The 19,400-nt window shown below is 42.9% G+C and overlaps 1 protein-coding gene across 1 annotated transcript in view; it reads left to right on the top strand.

The window, feature by feature from the left end:
* Window positions 1–19,400, top strand: part of LOC141144051 (uncharacterized) — an 82,933-nt gene that overhangs the window by 40,580 nt on the left and 22,953 nt on the right. The gene's annotated exons all lie outside the window — the stretch shown is intronic.

Here is a 19,400-nt window from a genome sequence, read left to right as displayed (position 1 = left end):
CTACAACTCTTGATATATTAGCGTAATTAATAAGTTGTAGAAATCTTTAAATAAAGTAAAAGTGAATGTGGCATAACTAGAGTATCTGATACCCTGGGCAGAGGATTTATTTTTAACCCCCATTGTCAGGACCCGGATCCCCTGCTGGTGGCACTGTGCTTCCCACACCAGAAGGTTGCAGTTTGGTTGTCCACCAGCAGGTGCCTCACAACAGCCAGCAGATCACAGTAATCAGTCGCCACCTGATACTGATATTGTAGCAAAGTGTCATTTCTTCAGTGTTGTCACATGAAAAGATAGAAGAAAAGATTTACACAAATGTGAGGGGTGTACTTACTTTTGTGAGATACTGTGTGTAATATCCTGAATGTATTCATAACTTTGTAGTTTATTTTGTACAGCATAAAGAGAATGGTTTGGGGTCAATTTTAATGTTTATTTTTACGTTTATTAAGCTGATTTTTTTTGTGTTTTTTAAACACAGTTTAGTCAGTGATGGCTGCAATATAAGCCCTACCCCCCAAATAAGACCTACCTTGTTTCCCCGAAAATAAGCCCTACCCTGAAAATAAGACCTACAAGGACTTTAAGTAGGGCTTATTTGTCGGGTAGGGCTTATATTGCAGCCATCACTGACAGTCACGCTAGGTCTTATTTTCGGGGAAACAGGGTATTTGTATACAGTCTTTGTTTTTCAAATATACATTAAAGTGTTTCTAAACCCACAACACTAAAATCAGTCTGTATATGTTGTAAAGCATTGCTTGTTATACTTACTGTGAAAGCAAAAGGGTTAATCCTCTGCAATGTGTAAAAAGGCAGTTTGATCCTGTCTTCTCTGATCCTCCCCTTCTTCCACTGTCCCTAATAGATCTCCTGATAAGGCAGAGCCTTTGGAGTCACTCTGCACATGCTCAGTTTGGTGTGTATTGCGAGAGAGTTTTTAAAAATTTTTTTTGGGAAGGTGCATTTTATCAGCACAGGGCCAATCAGCACTGTCCAGACAGAGGGTCAGGGGTCCTGCATCCTCATAGGACAGTCAGAGGTGAATGAAAACTCCTCCTACAAGCTTTAACCAGACACTGACAGAAGTCACAAGACTGCTATATACTGCTGATGAGAAAGGGTATTTATCAGTTTATATTGACTAAAATAATTACATTTCCATGTTCAGTGTACTGTGGTAGATAAAGCGAATAATGTGATAAATCAGATATAGTGAATGCAGGCTCCTGGGGAGACCAGATATAGTGAGTGCAGGTTACTGGGGAGATCAGATATAGTGAATGCAGGCTCCTGGGGAGACCAGATATAGTAAATGCAGGCTCCTGGGGAGACCAGATATAGTGAATGCAGGCTCCTGGGGAGACCAGATATAGTGAATGCAGGCTCCTGGGTAACACTAATAATTCTATTAAAATTTGTAGAAATGGTTATATTCTTTCTATTATATTGTTTTTTAAAATTTTATTCTATTCTTATATTTTCTAATCTATTCTTTTTTTATTCTATGCTTCTCTTTTCTATTCGAACTTGAATTTATTCTATCCGAAATTCCAATTTTGGAAGAAGGTTATATTCTTTCTATTTTATTCTATTCTATTTTTTCTATTATTCTATTATTTTCTATTATTTTCTATTCTATTTTACTCTCTTCAGAAATTCGAATTTGATCCGAAAAAAGCTATGCAAATTCGAATTTTGTCTGAAATGTTCCGTTATTTCGGATTCGTTTTAAAAATGTCCGAATTTCAATTCGGAAACGAAACGAACCGCGCATGTCTACCTAAGCACCGCTCATACCTGAAAAGCAGATATGCAGGGAGAGCTCTTCCGTGGACGACGCGGTCCAGGTGGCAGAAAACACAATTTGCTGTCTATTGCCGCGTACGCACGACCGGACTTTAGGGCATACTTGGTCCTGCGGACCGGAGTCCGTCGGACAATTTGATCGTGTGTGGGCTCCAGCGGACTTTTTTCCCCAAAAGTTCGACGGACCTAGAAATGAAACATGTTTCAAATCTTTTCGACGGACTCGAGTCCGGTCGAAAAGTCCGCTCGTCTGTATGCTAGTCCGACGGACAAAAAACAACGCTAGGGCAGCTATTGGCTACTGGCTATGAACTTCCTTGTTTTAGTCCGGTCGTACGTCATCACGTACAAATCTGTCGGACTTTGGTTGATCGTGTGTAGGCAAGTCTGTTCATTTGGAAAGTCCGTCGTAAAGTCTGTCGAAAAGTCTGCAGGACAAAGTCTGCCGTAAAGTCCGCTCGTGTGTACGCGGCATATGGATTACAATTGAGAAGTGAGGCTTTATATGTATTGCTGGATCAGAAACTTGTGTTGAGCTTTGGGGATTAGGTGACGCCTTAACATAAGAAGTGTTTACAGAACAAAAAAGAAAAAAAAACAGTTGTCTACGAACACAGCGCTATTGTATTCATAGTCACCAGTCCAGTCACGTTCCCGACACCCTGACAACACAGCGCTATTTGTAGAATTCAGTCTGAAAATTCTGAACAATCGGTTATTACCGACAGCACAGGACACACGAGATACCACCGATTAAAAGGGAGAGTACAATGCTTTATGATACCTCATTTTATACAGAGGGGGGGGGATAATGATTGGATCCCCTGCAGATTTGGTAAGTTTGCCCACTTACAAAGAAATGAAGGGTCTATAATTTTCATCATTGGTGTATTTTATATGATAGAGACAGAATATCAACCAAAAATCCAGAAAAAATGTTTTTTATACAAATGTTATAAATGGAGTTCAGGGAGTAAAATAAGTATTTGATCCCCCAGCAAAACATGACTTAGTAGTTGGTGGAGAAACCCTTGTTGGTGATCACAGAGGTCAGACGTTTCTTGTAGTTGGTGACCAGGTTTGCACACATCTCAGGAGGGATTTTGGTCCAATCTTCGTTACAGATCTTCTCTAAATCCTTAAATGATTGTAAAGGATCTTCTTTTTTTTTTTAAATAACAAACATATCATACTTACCTCCACTGTGCGGATCATTTTACACAGAGTGGTCCCGAACATCCTGTTTTGGGGTCCCCGGCGGCTCTCGCGGCTCCTCCCCACGTCAGATAACCCCCTAGAAGAAGCGCTCTCCCAAGGGGGGTTACCTTTGTGGGCGCGCTCCCGTGCCCAACAGAATTTGCATCCACAGACACGAATGCTGGACTTGGCCCCACCCACCCGGCGCCCGCATCATTGGATTTGATTGACAGCAGTGGGAGCCAATGGCTGCGCTGCTATCAATCTATCCAATCAAGAGCCGGGACCCCGTGGAGAGAGGGAGAGCGCGTCCCTGCCGAAGAGATGAAGGGGCTCAGGTAAGTAAAATGGGGGGCCGGTGACTGCCAGGTGTTTTTTCACCTTAATGCATAGAATGCACGAGAGTTTACAACCCTTTTAAGGTCTCTTGGTAACTCAAAGTTTCAGCTCCCTCCATAAATTTCCTATAGGATTAGGTCTGGGGACTGGCTAGGCCACTCCATGACTTTAATGTGCTTCTTCTTCTTGTTGCCTTGGCGGTGTGTTTTGTATACTTCCCAACTTTTTGAGATGGGAATGAGGGACACTCACTAGCAAAAGTATGTAGGCACAGGACACACCCCCTGCTATGCCCCCTTAACCACTTCCCGACCGGCTCACATACATATATGGCGGCAGGTTGGCTCTCCTGCGCGAATCGCCGTATATATAGTGGGGACGGAAAGTATTCAGACCCCCTTACATTTTTCACTCTTTGTTATATTGCCGCCATTTGCTAAAATAATTTAAGTTCATTTTTTTCCTCATTAATGTACACACAGCACCCCATATTGTACACACAGCACCCCATATTGTACACACAGCTCCCCATATTGTACACACAGCACCCCATATTGTACACACAGCACCCCATATTGTACACACAGCACCCCATATTGACAGAAAAACACAGAATTGTTGACATTTTCACAAATTTTTAAAAAAAGAAAAACTGAAATATCATATGGTCCTAAGTATTCAGACCCTTTGCTGTGACACTCATATATTTAACTCAGGTGCTGTCCATTTCTTCTGATCATCCTTGAGATGGTTCTACACCTTCATTTGAGTCCAGCTGTGTTTGATTATACTGATTGGACTTGATTAGGAAAGCCACACACCTGTCTATATAAGACCTTACAGTTCACAGTGCATGTCAGAGCAAATGAGAATCATGAGGTCTAAAAAAATTTCTGCTGCACTTAAGGTTCCTAAGAGGACATTGGCCTCCATAATCCTTAAATGGAAGACGTTTGGGATGACCAGAACCCTTCCTAGAGCTGGCCGTCTGGCCAAAATGAGCTATCAGGGGAGAAGAGCCTTGGTGAGAGAGGGAAAGAAGAAACCAAAGATCACTGTGGCTGAGCTCCAGAGATGAAGTTGGGAGATGGGAGAAAGTTGTAGAACGTCAACCATCACTGCAGCCCTCCACAAGTCGGGGCTTTATGGCAGAGTGGCCCGACGGAAGCCTCTCCTCAGTGCAAGACACATGAAAGCCCGCATGGAGTTTGCTAAAAAGCACCTGAAGGACTCCAAGATGGTGAGAAATAAGATTCTCTGGTCTGATGAGACCAACATAGAACTTTTTGCCCTTAATTCTAAGTGGTATGTGTGGAGAAAACCAGGCACTGCTCATCACCTGTCCAGTACAGTCCCAACAGTGAAGCATGGTGGTGGCAGCATCATGCTGTGGGGGTGTTTTTCAGCTGCAGGGACAGGACGACTGGTTGCAATCGAGGGAAAGATGAATGCGGCCAAGTACAGGAATATCCTGGACAAAAACCTTCTCCAGAGTGCTCAGGACCTCAGACTGGGCCGAAGGTTTACCTTCCAACAAGACAATGACCCTAAGCTCACAGCTAAAATAACGAAGGAGTGGCTTTACAACAACTCCGTGACTGTTCTTGAATGGCCCAGCCAGAGCCCTGACTTAAACCCAATTGAGCATCTCTGGAGAGACCTAAAAATGGCCGTCAACCAACGTTTACCATCCAACCTGACAGAACTGAAGAGGATCTGCAGGGAGGAGTGGCAGAGGATCCCCAAATCCAGGTGTGAAAAACTTGTTGTATCTTTCCCAAAAAGACTCATCAAAAGGGGCTTCTACTAAATACTGAGCAAAGGGTCTGAATACTTAGGAGCATGTGATATTTCAGTTTTTCTTTTTTAATAAATCTGCAAAAATGTCAACAATTCTGTGTTTTTCTGTCAATATGGGGTGCTGTGTGTACAATATGGGGTGCTGTGTGTACAATATGGGGTGCTGTGTGTACAATATGGGGTGCTGTGTGTACAATATGAGGTGCTGCGTGTACAATATGGGGGGCTGTGTGTACAATATGGGGTGCTGTGTGTACAATATGGGGGGCTGTGTGTACAATATGGGGTGCTGTGTGTATAATATGGGGTGCTGTGTGTACAATATGGGGAGCTGTGTGTACAATATGGGGTGCTGTGTGTACAATATGGGGTGCTGTGTGTACAATATGGGGTGCTGTGTGTACAATAATGAGGAAAAAAATGAACTTAAATGATTTTAGCAAATGGCTGCAATATAACAAAGAGTGAAAAATTTAAGGGGGTCTGAATACTTTCCGTCCCCACTGTAAATAAATTACAAAATATCTTGTTTTATCAATTATATATGTGATAAGAATTTTCCACGAAAATGGGAATTGTCTTTAACCACTTGACCTCCGGAAGGTTTTACCCCCCTTCATGACCAGGAAATTTTTTGCTATTTTGCACTGCGCTATTTTAACTGGTAATTGCGCGGGCATGCAATACTGTATCCAAAAATATATATATGTATTTGATCACCATTGGGTTTTTTTTTTATTTTGCGATATAAAATGAAAAAAGACATAAAATTTGGAAATAAAAAAACAAAATTTTTTTGCTAAGAAATAGTTAAAGTACTAGTGATAGTTTGGTGAAAATTATCAAAAAGTCAAATGCTGAACTCAGGTCTGGCAATTTTACTGGCTAATAAGCTAATGTGAAACAAAAACCATGGTGGGGGCTGGGCACATTGAGAAACATGTACCAAAGCAAATAGCAAAAAGAAAAAAAATAAATTAACCATTTGCCTACCGGGCACACCCCCCCCCCCCTCCTGCCCAGGCCAATTTTCAGCTTTCAGCCCTCTCACACTTTGAATGACAATTACGCGGTCATGCTACACTGTACCCAGATGACATTTTTAGATTTTTCTTCACACAAATAGAGCTTTCTTTTGGTGGTATTTAATCACTGCTGGTTTTTTTTTTTTTTTACAAAAAAAAAAAAGACCGAAAATTTTGAAAAAAATTAAAGTTTTTCTTAGTTTCTGTCAGTAAATTTTGTAAGTAATTTTTCTCCTTCAGTGATGTGCGCTGATGAGGCTGCACTGATGGGCACCGATGAGGAGGCACTAATATGCCGCACTTATGGGTACTGATAGGTGGCATTGATAGGTGGCACTAATGGGCACTGATAGGCGGCACTAATGGGCATTGATGGACAGCAATGATGGGCAGCACTCATAGCCATCACTGACTGGCATCACTAATGGGCAGTGGTTGGTGGCACTGCGGGCACTTTATTGTAATCAGGGCACTGATTAGATGTCTCGATGTCCCCTGGAAGGAAATACCGCTGATCTGCTCTCCTCACCGTACACATTCTGTCAGTGTGAGGCGATAAGAGCCAATTACCAACGTTTCCGTGTTTACATGTGCTTGGCTGTGATTGGACACAGCCGATCACATGGTTAAAGAGCCGCGGCTTTTTACAGAGTTTGGGGTCGCGCCGTGTCCTAGCAACACGGCACAGTCACGATCGCCGCGCTGCGCGCCCCTCCTGGGGCAACGTCATCTCTCCGTCATTTGATGGGGGGCCAGGCGGCAAGTGGTTAAATATTTTGTTTGGATGGGAGCAGCGATTTTTAGTAAGCCCCCGTTTACGCCTATGCGAATTAGATGCGGCTTACACCGCATCAAATTCGCAGGACATTTAAAAATACATTCATTTGAATGTATCTGGTTCACATATGTGCGTTGCCTCCGCACTGCGCATTGCACAAAAAACGTGTGCGTTTTTTGGGCATTGCGGTGCGAATTACAAGCCCATTATCTCCTATGGGAACGCATCTGATTCGCAGATGCATTGCGTTCTGAACAAGGATTTTCTCCTTCTCCTCACTACACCCCCCCTCCCTCCCCCTCTCCCTGCTCACTGATCCGCTGCTACAACGCAGTGAAACCTTTGAACAACTGATTTTTATCTTCCCAGTGAAACCTGAGCTTCAATTCGCACTGCACATGTGTGAACCCAGGCTAAGGCTTAAGCTGGCCATACACCTATATATTATCTGCAGATTTTCTATGGTTAGATGGAAAAAAGTGGGAGATTCCTCCATCCACACAGTTTAGCGAACATGGAGAAATCTGTTGCACTTTTTCCATCTAATCATAGAAAATCTGCAGATAATCTATAGGTGTATGACCAGCTTTAAGCTGGCCATACATTCTACAATTTTCTTATTCAATTTCCTTTAGATTTATCAGGGCCGGCCTGATTGCATACAAATGGAAATGGTTTAGGTTTGACCTCATATATTCTGTGGTTTTGGCAAATCTAAAGGAAAATTCGACAATGTATGGCCAGCCTAAAGCAGTCATTTTTCATTAATTTCATTGAGTTTAATTTATATAAAATTGTTCTACTTTAACCATTTTTGCAGGGTGTTAAAAAAAAAAAAAAAAAAATTCGGCCTGAAGATTGTTTAAAACCCCCCAAAACATTCCATCTGCCCGCTGCTACACAAAGGGATAATGCTAATGAGCACGAGGTGATTAGGGTGTGCCCAGGAACACCCGGCATACCCTGTGCACACGCCTCTGATTGGCACTGCAAGCACCACACATAGATCTGTGCTCCGCCCAGCCCTGTCCAGCCGCAGCAGCTGTCAGCCTCTCATAGAGTTTTCCAGGCTTCTGGCAGTGAGGTTGAACTCGACAACTGTGTCCTCCAGACGCGGCTGAACTCCAGAGGTTCCGGCTCCAAGACTTATTCCCAGCACATACTTATCTATAGCCACAGTGTGAATAAGCTACTATGATTGGTTACAGGACAATTACAGGATTATGTGTCCATTGTTCTAGACTTAGCAACATCTCAAAGAACATCTTCTTCTTCCTGCTGAAGGTATTTAGGTCAACCAGGAAAAAAATACTATGAAAACCCCAACATGCCAAGCAGAGATGAGTTCATTTTACAATGGATGAAGAAGGACTTCAAAATAAATAAAAATCTAACTCTAAGCAATCAAATATGCTGTATGAGGACTGTGGCGGGAGACACAGCAAACCTTCTGACCATGGCGGATATTAACCACTTTCGGGCCGCCGCACACCGATATACATCGGTACTTTGAAGAGGGATATCTTTGTTATGGCAGCAGCTAGGTACCATCACCCCGGTATCCTCTTCTTCTGCAGGCGGTCCGGTTTCCGATAATAGTGGTCTCTGTGGCGGATTTGCCGCAAGATCACTTTTATCGGTGGCGGGAGAGGGCTCCTCCCACCGTTCTCCGGTGTCCTCTGCCACTTACCGGAGCTGTCGGCACAGGCGATCGGATCCTTCTCCTTCCTGGGTATGGAGGTGAGTGAGGGGAAGATGGCCCCCACCCGTCTCCATACCATTGCAGGGCAGAAGCCACGTCAAAACGTCACTTCCGCCCATATGTCTTAAAGGGCCATTTTTTTTTTTTTTTTTTTTTTTAAATGACAATTTTTTTTTATTGCATTTTAGTGTAAATATGAGATCTTTTTGACCCCAGATCTTATATTTAAGAGGTCCTGTCATGCTTTTTTTCTATTACAAGGGATGTGTACATTCATTGTAATAGGAATAAAAGTGACACAATTTTTTTTTTAAAGAACAGTGTAAAAATTAAAAAAAAGGTAAAAATAAATAAGAAAAAAAAATGTAAACACGGCCCGTCCCGCCGAGCTCATGTGCAGAAGCGAACGCATACGTGAGTAGCGCCCGCATATGAAAACTGTTTTCAAACCAAACATGTGAGGTATCGCAGCAATCGGTAGAGCGAGAGCAATAATTCTAGACCTAGACCTCCTCTGTAACGCAAAACATGCAACTTGTAGAATTTTTTAAGCGTCACCTATGGAGATTTTTAAGGGTAAAAGTTTGTCGCCATTCCACGAGCGGGCACCATTTTGAAGCGTGACATGTTGGGTATCAATTTACTCTGTGTAACATTATCTTTCACATTATAAAAAAAATTGGGCTGACTTTACCGTTGTCTTATTTTTTTAATTCAAAAAAGTGTATTTTTTCTAAAAAAAAAAGCGCGCTTGTAAGACCGCTGCACAAATACGGTGTGACAGAAAGTATTGCAATGACCGCCATTTTATTCTCTAGGGTATTAGAAAAAAAATGTATAATGTTTGGGGGTTCCAAGTCATTTTCTAGCAAAAAAAAGTTTTCAGAAAGAGGCTTGGTCCTTAAGTGGTTTATGTGCCATCCTGGAGAAGTTGGACTGCCTGTGCAACCTATATAGGGTCCAGGTATGGCCTCGTGCTACCAGTAGTGACGGTGACCCTAGCCAGATGCAAAACTATTGAAAAACAATCAGAAAAGATGAGTAGGGGGAAAAAAATGTCTGGGGCCTCCACCTGTAAAACCATTCCTGTTTTGGAGGTCGTCTCATTGTTGCCCATCTAGTGCACCTGTTGTCAATTTCATTAACACCAAAGCAGCTGAAACTGATTAACAACCCCCCTCTGCTACTTACCTGACCAGATCAATATCTCCGGAGTTTCATTGACTCAATGCTATACTCTGATTAAAAAGTGTTCCTTTAATGTTTTGAGCAGTGTATAATCCAACTACAGTGCCAGATGATAGGTTGCTATGATAACAATCCAAATATTGTGCTAGAGAATAGGTTGCTATAGTAACACTCCAAATATTGTGCTAGAGAATAGGTTGGTATGATAATCCAATTAGAGGGCTCGGAGCATATGAGGAATGTACACACCATTGGCTCCTTTCCCCCTGAGGAAGTCCGGTACACACAAGTATAGGGCAGAGTAAGGTGACGCAAAGTGCGCACGCGGGAAAGGCTGGGTGACGACATTATCTACACAAGTGGGTTGTATTCTTATGATACAAGATTCTCTATTTATATGTTTGGTATAAACTTGTTTTTAACAAAATAGTGATATTGGAATACACTACGGGGTCTATTTCTAAAGAAAATTGCAAAGCTATTTGTCCAGTCAATCTGAAAGTACATTCATTCTGTGCAATTCAGATTCAGAAAACTTTAATAATACTAAAGGGAAATTGTTAAATGTTCTTTAGGCTATTTTATCTTCTGAACAAATGTTCTTTCGTTATTGGCAGTAGTAAAACATTGCATTATGGCACTTGGGAGCATAGGAAATACATGCTTTTTTTTTTTTTTTTGCCTTCCTCTGGATCAACTGTGGGCATAGGATTGTGTATATGGCAGTTTCTACTCATGTGCATTGATGTGTGCAGCCTGTAAGGTTTGCATCCCCAGATCACAAACACACATGCGTGTATATCAGCAGAGCAGTGGACGGTGTCAGTAGAGCAAAGATTATTGTCAATAGTTTTTTATTTTTTACAATTGTATTTTTTTTTTAATTATCTTTTACAATATTTGTAGCAAGGTCCCAGGCCTTCTTTAGTCTAATGAGAACTTCCAGGGCCAAAGACAGCTGATATCCTTCTGTATATGGTGGGTTGTGAGGCATGGTACGTGCAAGGTAGCTAAAGTTATTGGGCGCCAGACACTTCTTGGATGCAAAAGAGTTTATTTCTCTAACAAACTTATTTGGGGGAGAGAGGGTTAGGGCCAGAGACTCTGAGACTCCGAGACAGGAGGACAGACGTGCAGGGAAAGGCATCCAGCAAGACGCCACATCTGCATGTGTAGGAATGTTGTCTCTTATGGCAACAGTCTTTAACAGTTTCTAACACAAGTTGTAACAGTTCTTTCACTTCCACTACAATCACTTCTTGTAGTTCTTCAGTCCACTGAGCTCCCGGTCTCTCTCACTAGACTAGACAATTCACTGCCACCGAATCCCTTGAGCTCCTCCAATCTTCAATGTAGTATCTTCCTCAAGCGTCACCCCCGCTTCTCTGCTTGGTTCCTGGCTTGGCACTCAAGATACTTCTCAAGATTCACCCCACTGGTCTGCTCGGTCCCTGGCTTGACACACAAGGCTGCTCTGCAAGCGTCAACTCCGCTGGTTGGGTCCCTGGCTTGATACCCACTGAAGTTTCCCGATTCTTCACCGTCCACGGTTGGCGAGAATGCTGCTCCGGTACTTGCTTCTGTTACTCACAGTGGTCACCGGTAATAAGGTGGATGGTCCCTTAGTGGCGACAGCTTCCCCTCTACCTCCGACCACAACAGGTTCTCCAACCGGGAGAACCGTCACTTCGGGGTAGGACTGCAAGCCGCAATCCCAACCCATGTGCCCAGAATACGCCCAATCTTCGGCCTAGAAGCCCGGGCAGCACAACACACATCCACCCAGACAGCCGTCTAGGTGGCACAGAACACAGATCAGCTGAATCCACCCAAATATATATGTTCTCCCAGCAGGGATTCAAGAAAACCCCTGCCCAGTGGCTGAGCTACCCCATATACTCATAATCTGACCTTGCATTGCCCTTCTCGTATCTCGTGCCACCAGGTACCCGGCCACCTAGTGGTAGAAGAGAAAAGTGCAACAAGGCCAAACTTAGGGATAAATCAATTGATCCCTAACAATTAGCCAAGATGACTATTCCTGGCAAGTAAAATTTGAGGAGCAACCCTGCCTAAACTCCAGGGTGCTACATATTTATTTTATTTTTTAACATAAAGTACATTATTATTTTTATTTTTTTTACTATTTTTTTGGAGCCCCTTTATGGGGCTTTGGTGAAATATCAAGGGTCTAAACCAGGGGTCTCAAACTGGTGGCCCCTCCAGCTGTTGCAAAACTACAAGTCCCATCATGCCTTTGCCTGTGGGAGTCATGCTTGTAACTGTCAGCCTTGCAGCGCCTCATGGGACTTGTAGTTTCGCAACAGCTGGAGGGCCATCAGTCTGAGACCCCCTGGTCTAAACAGACCCCTGATGTCTCACTTTTGAGACAGAGAAAGAAACTGAGGACAGAGATTCCCTACTCACTTTCTCTGCATCCTGCAGTAAACATAGTTTACTATGTTTCAGTTAGGAATGAAGACAGTAGTGATCGGTACAGATCACCCACTGTTTTATTCAGAAAAGGAAGGGGCTGGTTAATGAAATATTTACCAGCTCCTTCCCCATTCCTGAGAGGAGAGGAGGGAAGCTGGCAGCACTGCAGTAGGGGAGATGGGAAGCATGGGAAACTGGTACCGCATGGGGTGATAAGGGTGTGCTCAGGCACATCTGGCACACCCTGTGCGCACACCTATGCTTGTGTGTGCTTTTTTTTTTCTATTGGTTGAACTAGATTTACTTATTTCTTGTGTCTTTTCTCACCCTAACTATGTAACTATACGTCTCTGTAATGGTGTACAGTGTAACAATTCTAGAAAACATTGGACCAATGTAACTTTGGAAAACTGGAATTCATCCTCAAAGCGGAACTTTGTCTTAAAGGGAAGTGCCGCTCTATGTCCCCATCTCCATTTTTTTGTGGTTGGTTTGGGGTGAGTTAGTTGGTACCTAGCTTTGGTAGGTACCCGCTCCCCCTTCTGGTCAGATCACCTAGAGGCTTCCCCCGGAAGTTCGGCCCCCAACCCCCCCCCCACAACCTCTGGGGACACAACACAGGTCCCAGGTGGCCGGGGGATTATTCACACAGCACAGCACGGCTTGCGCATGCGCAGTAGGAAACTGTGAAGCCTCAAGGAGTCACAGCCGACTTCCCACACTAAGCATGCCAGCACTGGGGACCCAAAGACTGGCAAAGATCCAGACCGGGTGAGGGCAGCACTCGATCCATGGATAGGTAAGTGTCCTTTTAATAATAGAGGTGATCAGTCTCCGTCCTGCCTGTGTTGGTTTTTCTCGATCTTCTCTTGATCAGCTATCCTTTGGACAGAGCCCAAAGCCCCACGTTGGGCGCCAACTTGTTTTGGATCGGACCAAACCATCCGAGATATTTTTATATTTGCCCCTGTCCAAATTGTTTCAATATGAAGTGTGCACGTTTCTGAAATAAAATCCACTCAGACACAGCTCAGTGTAAAGTTACTTCCCTTTTATTGTTTCCTGTCATCGTGGCTTATATACTATCAGACGGACATTTCGTTATCAGATAAGGCTGGCATATGCAAAGCACAGAACAACCACAAAACATATGTAGCACTAACTCTCGGTGGAGCTGCTGATTTAAACGGGCTTGTTACCTTCACTCTCGACACCCCTGTTTCACCGACACCGGGTCTAGGGTTCCGTTGAGTTTACCTCTGGATGATGAAAGCACCAACACTTGAGTGCATTTTCAATGCTTTATTGAACCAAGTAACAAAGGAAGTAGCAGGAAAGAGGCAGGAGGGAAGCTACAGGGAAGCTCAAATACCTTTCTTTAAGATTCTTGAGAACGTCCTTTAAAGTTGAATATTGTAATCCGATGCAATCCCCTTGTGGGACACAATCTCTGCTCGCCTGGATAGGCCTCTCTCACTTGTCTAGCAGCCAGTACGTAGCACGAACAAAAGTCTCTGTCACAGACTTGCTTGAAATAAATCCGTACAATCCTCTGCCACAGGATATGTTAAACTTTGCGGTAAATGTCAGACACAGTACTTGGACCTCTAAGCCAACCCGGCAGTACTATGCTGTGGAACTCTTTGAGGATACGTCCTCCAACCGAGTCACCAGGCCCCTCTCCAGACCAGCACTCTGCGTGATCCTTCCATGATGGGTCCTCCCCTGGGATCTCCTCGGTTGTCCAGCTTCTTCACTCTGGATAGACAGCTCAGAACTTTTCCTCGGCTGCTGTGGTAGGCCCCAGATATGCTTCTGGGCCCACCCATGCGCCGCAGCGACGCGGGCCTCCGGAACGGAGGACCACGAGGTAGCACTAATGCATACTTGTCGGCCAGGAGGGCCAGCAGGTGGCTGTAAAACGAACCCCAAAATATGGTGTCTGTCCCATAAATACCCTCTCCCAGAATGCAACTCGGAGGACCACCTCCACTGACTTGTCTCCGGGACAGAGGAGCACCCATACGCTTAGACACGTTGCCTTTCCAACACTAACCAGTGGTAACAACGACACCCACCGGCTCAGTATGGAAACACACGCAACGTCAGCCAAGCTGGAACAGAGGCAAATCTAACTTCCCTAACGAACAAGTTACTAAATTTACCTATCAGTGGGTAGATCATAAATCTACCAGCGCTACATATATATATATATATATATATATATAGTGACAAAGTACAGGTTTTAGCTGGGTCGTCCATATAAGGAAAGTAGCAACTGATCATAGCTATGTTCTTGCTTCTTCTAAAACATCATTGGTGTTATCTTTTGAGTGTATTCTCGGAAGCAGGTGCGATCTTCTTTTAACTCTTGCAGTTCAGTTGCACAGTAAGGGAGGGGTGTGCTAGCAAACATCTATTGTATGGGATTAAGGTTGATAAGCAGATGCTGAAACATATACATATATATATATATATTGGAATAGGCATTTCATCATAATACTCTTTATCACATCCATTACAGTCAGCAGTTACAGTATTTGTAGCTGCTGACTTTTAATTTTTTTAATAAAAAGGCTGAAGCTCCTTTTTAAAGCGGAGTTCCACCAAAAAAAAAATAGTGCAGCTGCTGACTTTTAAAATACGGACACTTACCTGTCCAGGGCACCCACGATGTCCTCACCTGAAGCCGATCTGTCCCTCAGCTCTGGGTGGAGGCGCCGCCATCCTCGGTAAGGGAATCAGGAAGTGGAGTCTAGCGGCTTCACAGCCTGGTTCCCTATTTCGCATGTGCGAGTTGTGCTGCACGTCCTGACTGGTCCCTGCTGTCTTCTGGGACCTGTGTGGCTCCCAGAAGACAGCCGGGGGGGGGCGGAGGAGGGGCCAGGCATGGCGTAGATCACTGCGGATTCTGCGGCGATCTATCCCTGGAAGTGGGAGCAAGTACCTGTATTAGACAGATATCTGCTCCCCCCCGAAAGGTGCCAAATGTGACACCGGAGGGGGGGAGAAACCAGATAAGCGGAAGTTCCATTTTTGGGTGGAACTCCGCTTTAAGATGGTCTTTAGTGGTTTTTAAGGGGTGCTCCTCTTAACCATCCCGGGCAAGTTCTTGTGCCAAAAAATCCCCTCATTATTTTTATTTATTTATGCGTTTAATTCAGAAATGCAAAAACAGGCAGCAAAAGAAGGAAAATAAAAAAAGTTAAAGCAGTAATCAAGCATCAGCATCAAGTAATGATCAAATACACAAAAAAAGGCAAACAACACAAATATAAAAAAAAGTAGTTTAAATAAAAGGAAATACCCTAAATATAACTCCTCCCCCCAAAACAGCACACTTCTGAAATAATAATAATTAAAAAAAAAAAAAAAAATGAAACTGAGACTTTGTGCTTCAGTGAAAACGGCCGATACCTAAATCAGTAATTTTGCAGCAAAATCGAATTCACTTGTTCCTACAAGTGGGGAAAAATCATCCAAGTAGAGACGTGGACAGATATGTAACCCTGATAAAGATTGAACTTCATTCCCTGCCTCTCCAAAACCAAGTCTAGCCATACACGGGGAGAATTTTATCTGAATGCTTGTCTGGAAATTCTGAAAAAAGCGTGCAAAAGTATCATCCGTGACACAACAAATTTTGTTATAAAGCTCCTAAACATTTCGCATGGAAATTCAAAAAAGTATTATCAGTGACTTTAGAAAGCTCATTAAAATGTTGTTTTATTCGTTTTAACTACTTCCAGCCCAGGCCTATTCTGGCACCCCTCTCCTACATGTAAAAATCATAATTTTTTTGCTAGAAAATTACTCAGAACCCTCAAATATATATATAATATAGATATAGATATCTATATCTAAATATCTCTATCTCTATCTCTATATTTATATATCTATATCTATATCTATAGATATAGATAGATATATAGATATATAGACCCTAGGGAATAAAATGGCGGTCATTGCAGCTTTTTATGTCACACAGTATTTGCGTTTAAATGCATTAAAAAAACAAAACGGTTTTATGAACTAAAAATATTAATAAAACACACTTTTTTGTATAATGTGAAAGAGGATGTTACGCCGAGTAAATAGATACCTAACATGTCGCACTTTAAAATTGCACACGCTCGTGGAATGGCGCCAAACTTTGGTACTTAAAAATCTCCATAGGCAACATTTTAAAAATATTTATGGGTTACCTGTTTAGAGTTACAGAGGAGGTCTAGTGCTAGAATTATAGCTCTTGCTCTAACGTTTGCGGTGATACCTCACATGTGTGGTTTAAACGCCGTCTACATATGCGAGCGCGACGTACGTATGCGTTCACTTCTGAGTGTGCGGGGACAGGGGGGGTTAAAAATTTTTTGCTTTTATTGTTTATTTGATTTTTATTTTTTTATTTTTACACTTTTTCTTTGTTTTGTTTTTTTTTATCACTTTTATTCCTATTACAAAGAATGTAAACATTCCTTGTAATTGGAATAGTGCATGACAGGTCCTGTTTACAGAGAGATGAGGGGTCTATAAGACCCCACATCTCTCATCTAGACTGGAAAGCCTGAGATAAAAAAAACCAAAAAAACGATTTCCAGATAAAAACACAGCAGTGTTTACACCTGCCGAGGCCAGAAGTGACGTCATAACGTTGTGCCCCAGCCTTCGAAGGCAATAGAGATGGCCAGGGACCATCTGGTGAGCTCTATGGTAAACGACCACCGCTGGGCGATTCGTTCTCCGGCTCGCTGATCGCAAGCGAGCCGGTAGAAGCACCAGGCTGTAAAAAAAACGATCCAGCAGCTGAACAGCCCTTTATGATTGTTTTTACTTTGCAGGAAATCACCGGCAGAAAATAATGATATCCGAATGATGCCCGCAGCTGCACCCATCATCCCAACATCACCACTAAAAGACCAGGATGTCATATGACGGCCTTGGGCTGGAAGTGATTAACCACATGCCGACCAGCGCACGACGATGTACGTCGGCACAATGGCACGGCTGGGCATATGGGCATACAGGTACTTCCCCTTTAAATTGTGGCATTGTGGGCGCCCCACGTACTCTGTGACCGGAGCGGCAGAACGGGGAGATGCCCATGTAAACAAGGCATTTCCCCGTTCTGCCTAGTGACATGACAGAGATCTACTGCTCCCAGTCATCGGAAGCAGTGATCACTGTCATGTCAGTGGTACCCCACCCCCCCACAGTTAGAATCACTCCCTTGGACACACTTAACCCCTTGATCACCCCCTAGTGTTTAACCCCTTCCCTGCCAGTGTCATTTACACAGTTATCAGGGCATTTTTATAGCACTGATTGCTGTATAAATGACAATGGTCCCAAAATAGTGTCAAAAGTATCCGATGTGTCCACCATCATGTCGATCAAATGCCACCAAAAGAAAGCTCTATTTGTGTGGGAAAAAGGACATCAATTTTGTTTGGGTGCAACGTCGCACGACCACGCAATTGTCAGTTAAAGCGACGCAGTGCCGAATTGTAAAAAGTGCTCTGGTCAGGAAGGGGTGGTAAATCCTTCCGGGGCTGAAGCGGTTAACATTCAATTTGGAGATGAATGGGTGCGATGTAATGTTTTCGCCTGTGAGCCCTCCACACATTATAAATATCAAATCTAAAATGTTCATGATGGACAAATGATTCTACCTTTTGAATGAAACTTTTCCTTAAAACCAAAAATATGATTTTTCCTGAAAGGAAACCAACATTTACATTTAGATTTTAATTTATTCATATAATAAATGAGAACAATTTTGCATTCTTTGCCTTTGATTTTTCTCATCATTACTAATCAGAAAGAATTGTTAAATCGTCCCCATTAACCATTAGAAAATCAAATGAACATTTTGAAAATTGTAAAATTTTGAAAATTGAAAAAATTTGAAAATTTGAAACCCCCCCCACGGTCACACAAAGTCAATATCTTTCTGTACTTGTTTGTCTTCTTGTTTTTGTTCTTACAAAAAATACAGAAAAGAGTCGTCTTCAACCAATTATCTTATATGGTCCGAAAAGCTGTTCACAGCCCAAGGAAAGCATAAATTAAATAAAAAATACAATCAAAAGATGATCTCTTTTGGGTGTGTCACAATGTATCAAACCAAAAATCGCTTCTGAAGATGTGAAGTGGTTGTAGACCTGGAGAGTCAAATACAAACAGAACACTAAATCTAATGAAGGACAAGGGCACAGATCATGGCTGGTAGAAGAAGAACAGCCTGTTTTCTGTAATCAGGACTGGTGGTTATAGGTCAAGGTGCTCCTCATACTCTCCGCTATATTGATTAACCACTTCCCGACCAGCGCACGCCGATGGCACGGCTGGGCAAATGGGCGTACCTGTAAGTCCCATTTGAATTCCATGAGTCGGGTCCCGGGTACCGCGAACTCGATCGCCACAGGCATACCCGCGATCGCATTACCGAGAGGACGAACGGGGAGATGCTGATGTAAACAAGCATCTCCCCGTTCTGCCTAGTGACAGGCTCACTGATCTCTGCTCCCTGTCATCGGGAGCAGAGATCAGTGACGTATCACATACAGCCCATCCCCCCTACAGTAAGAAATCACTCCCTAGTACTGACTTAACCCCTCCCCGCCCCCTAGTGTTAACCCCTTCACTGCCAGTGTCATTTACACAGGAATCAGTGCATTTTTATAGCACTGATCGCTGTATAAATGGCAATGGTCCCAAAAATGTGTCAAAAATGTCTGATGTGTCCGCCATAATGTCGCAGTCACAATAAAAATCGCTGATTGCCGCCATTACTGATGAAAAAAAAAAATTATTAATAAAAATGCCATAAAAACTATCCCCTATTTTGTAAACGCTATAACTTTTGTGCAAACCGATCAATAATCGCATATTGAAATTTTTTTTTTTTTTTTTTACCAAAAATATGTAGAAGAATACGTATCTGCTTAAACTGCGGAAAAAAAAGTTTTTTTAATTATTTTTTGGGGATATTTATTATAGCAAAAAGTAAAAAATAATGCTTTTTTTTTTCAAAAATAAAAACCACAGAGGTGATCAAATACCACCAAAAGAAAGCTCTATTTGTGGAGAAAAAAAAGGACATCAATTTTGTTTGGAAGCAGCG

Source organism: Aquarana catesbeiana, linkage group LG05 (assembly GCF_042186555.1).
Source record: "Aquarana catesbeiana isolate 2022-GZ linkage group LG05, ASM4218655v1, whole genome shotgun sequence".
In the NCBI taxonomy this organism is placed as follows: domain Eukaryota; kingdom Metazoa; phylum Chordata; class Amphibia; order Anura; family Ranidae; genus Aquarana; species Aquarana catesbeiana.
Note: the sequence above shows the minus strand (reverse complement) of the source record. Positions and strands in the feature narration are given on the sequence as shown.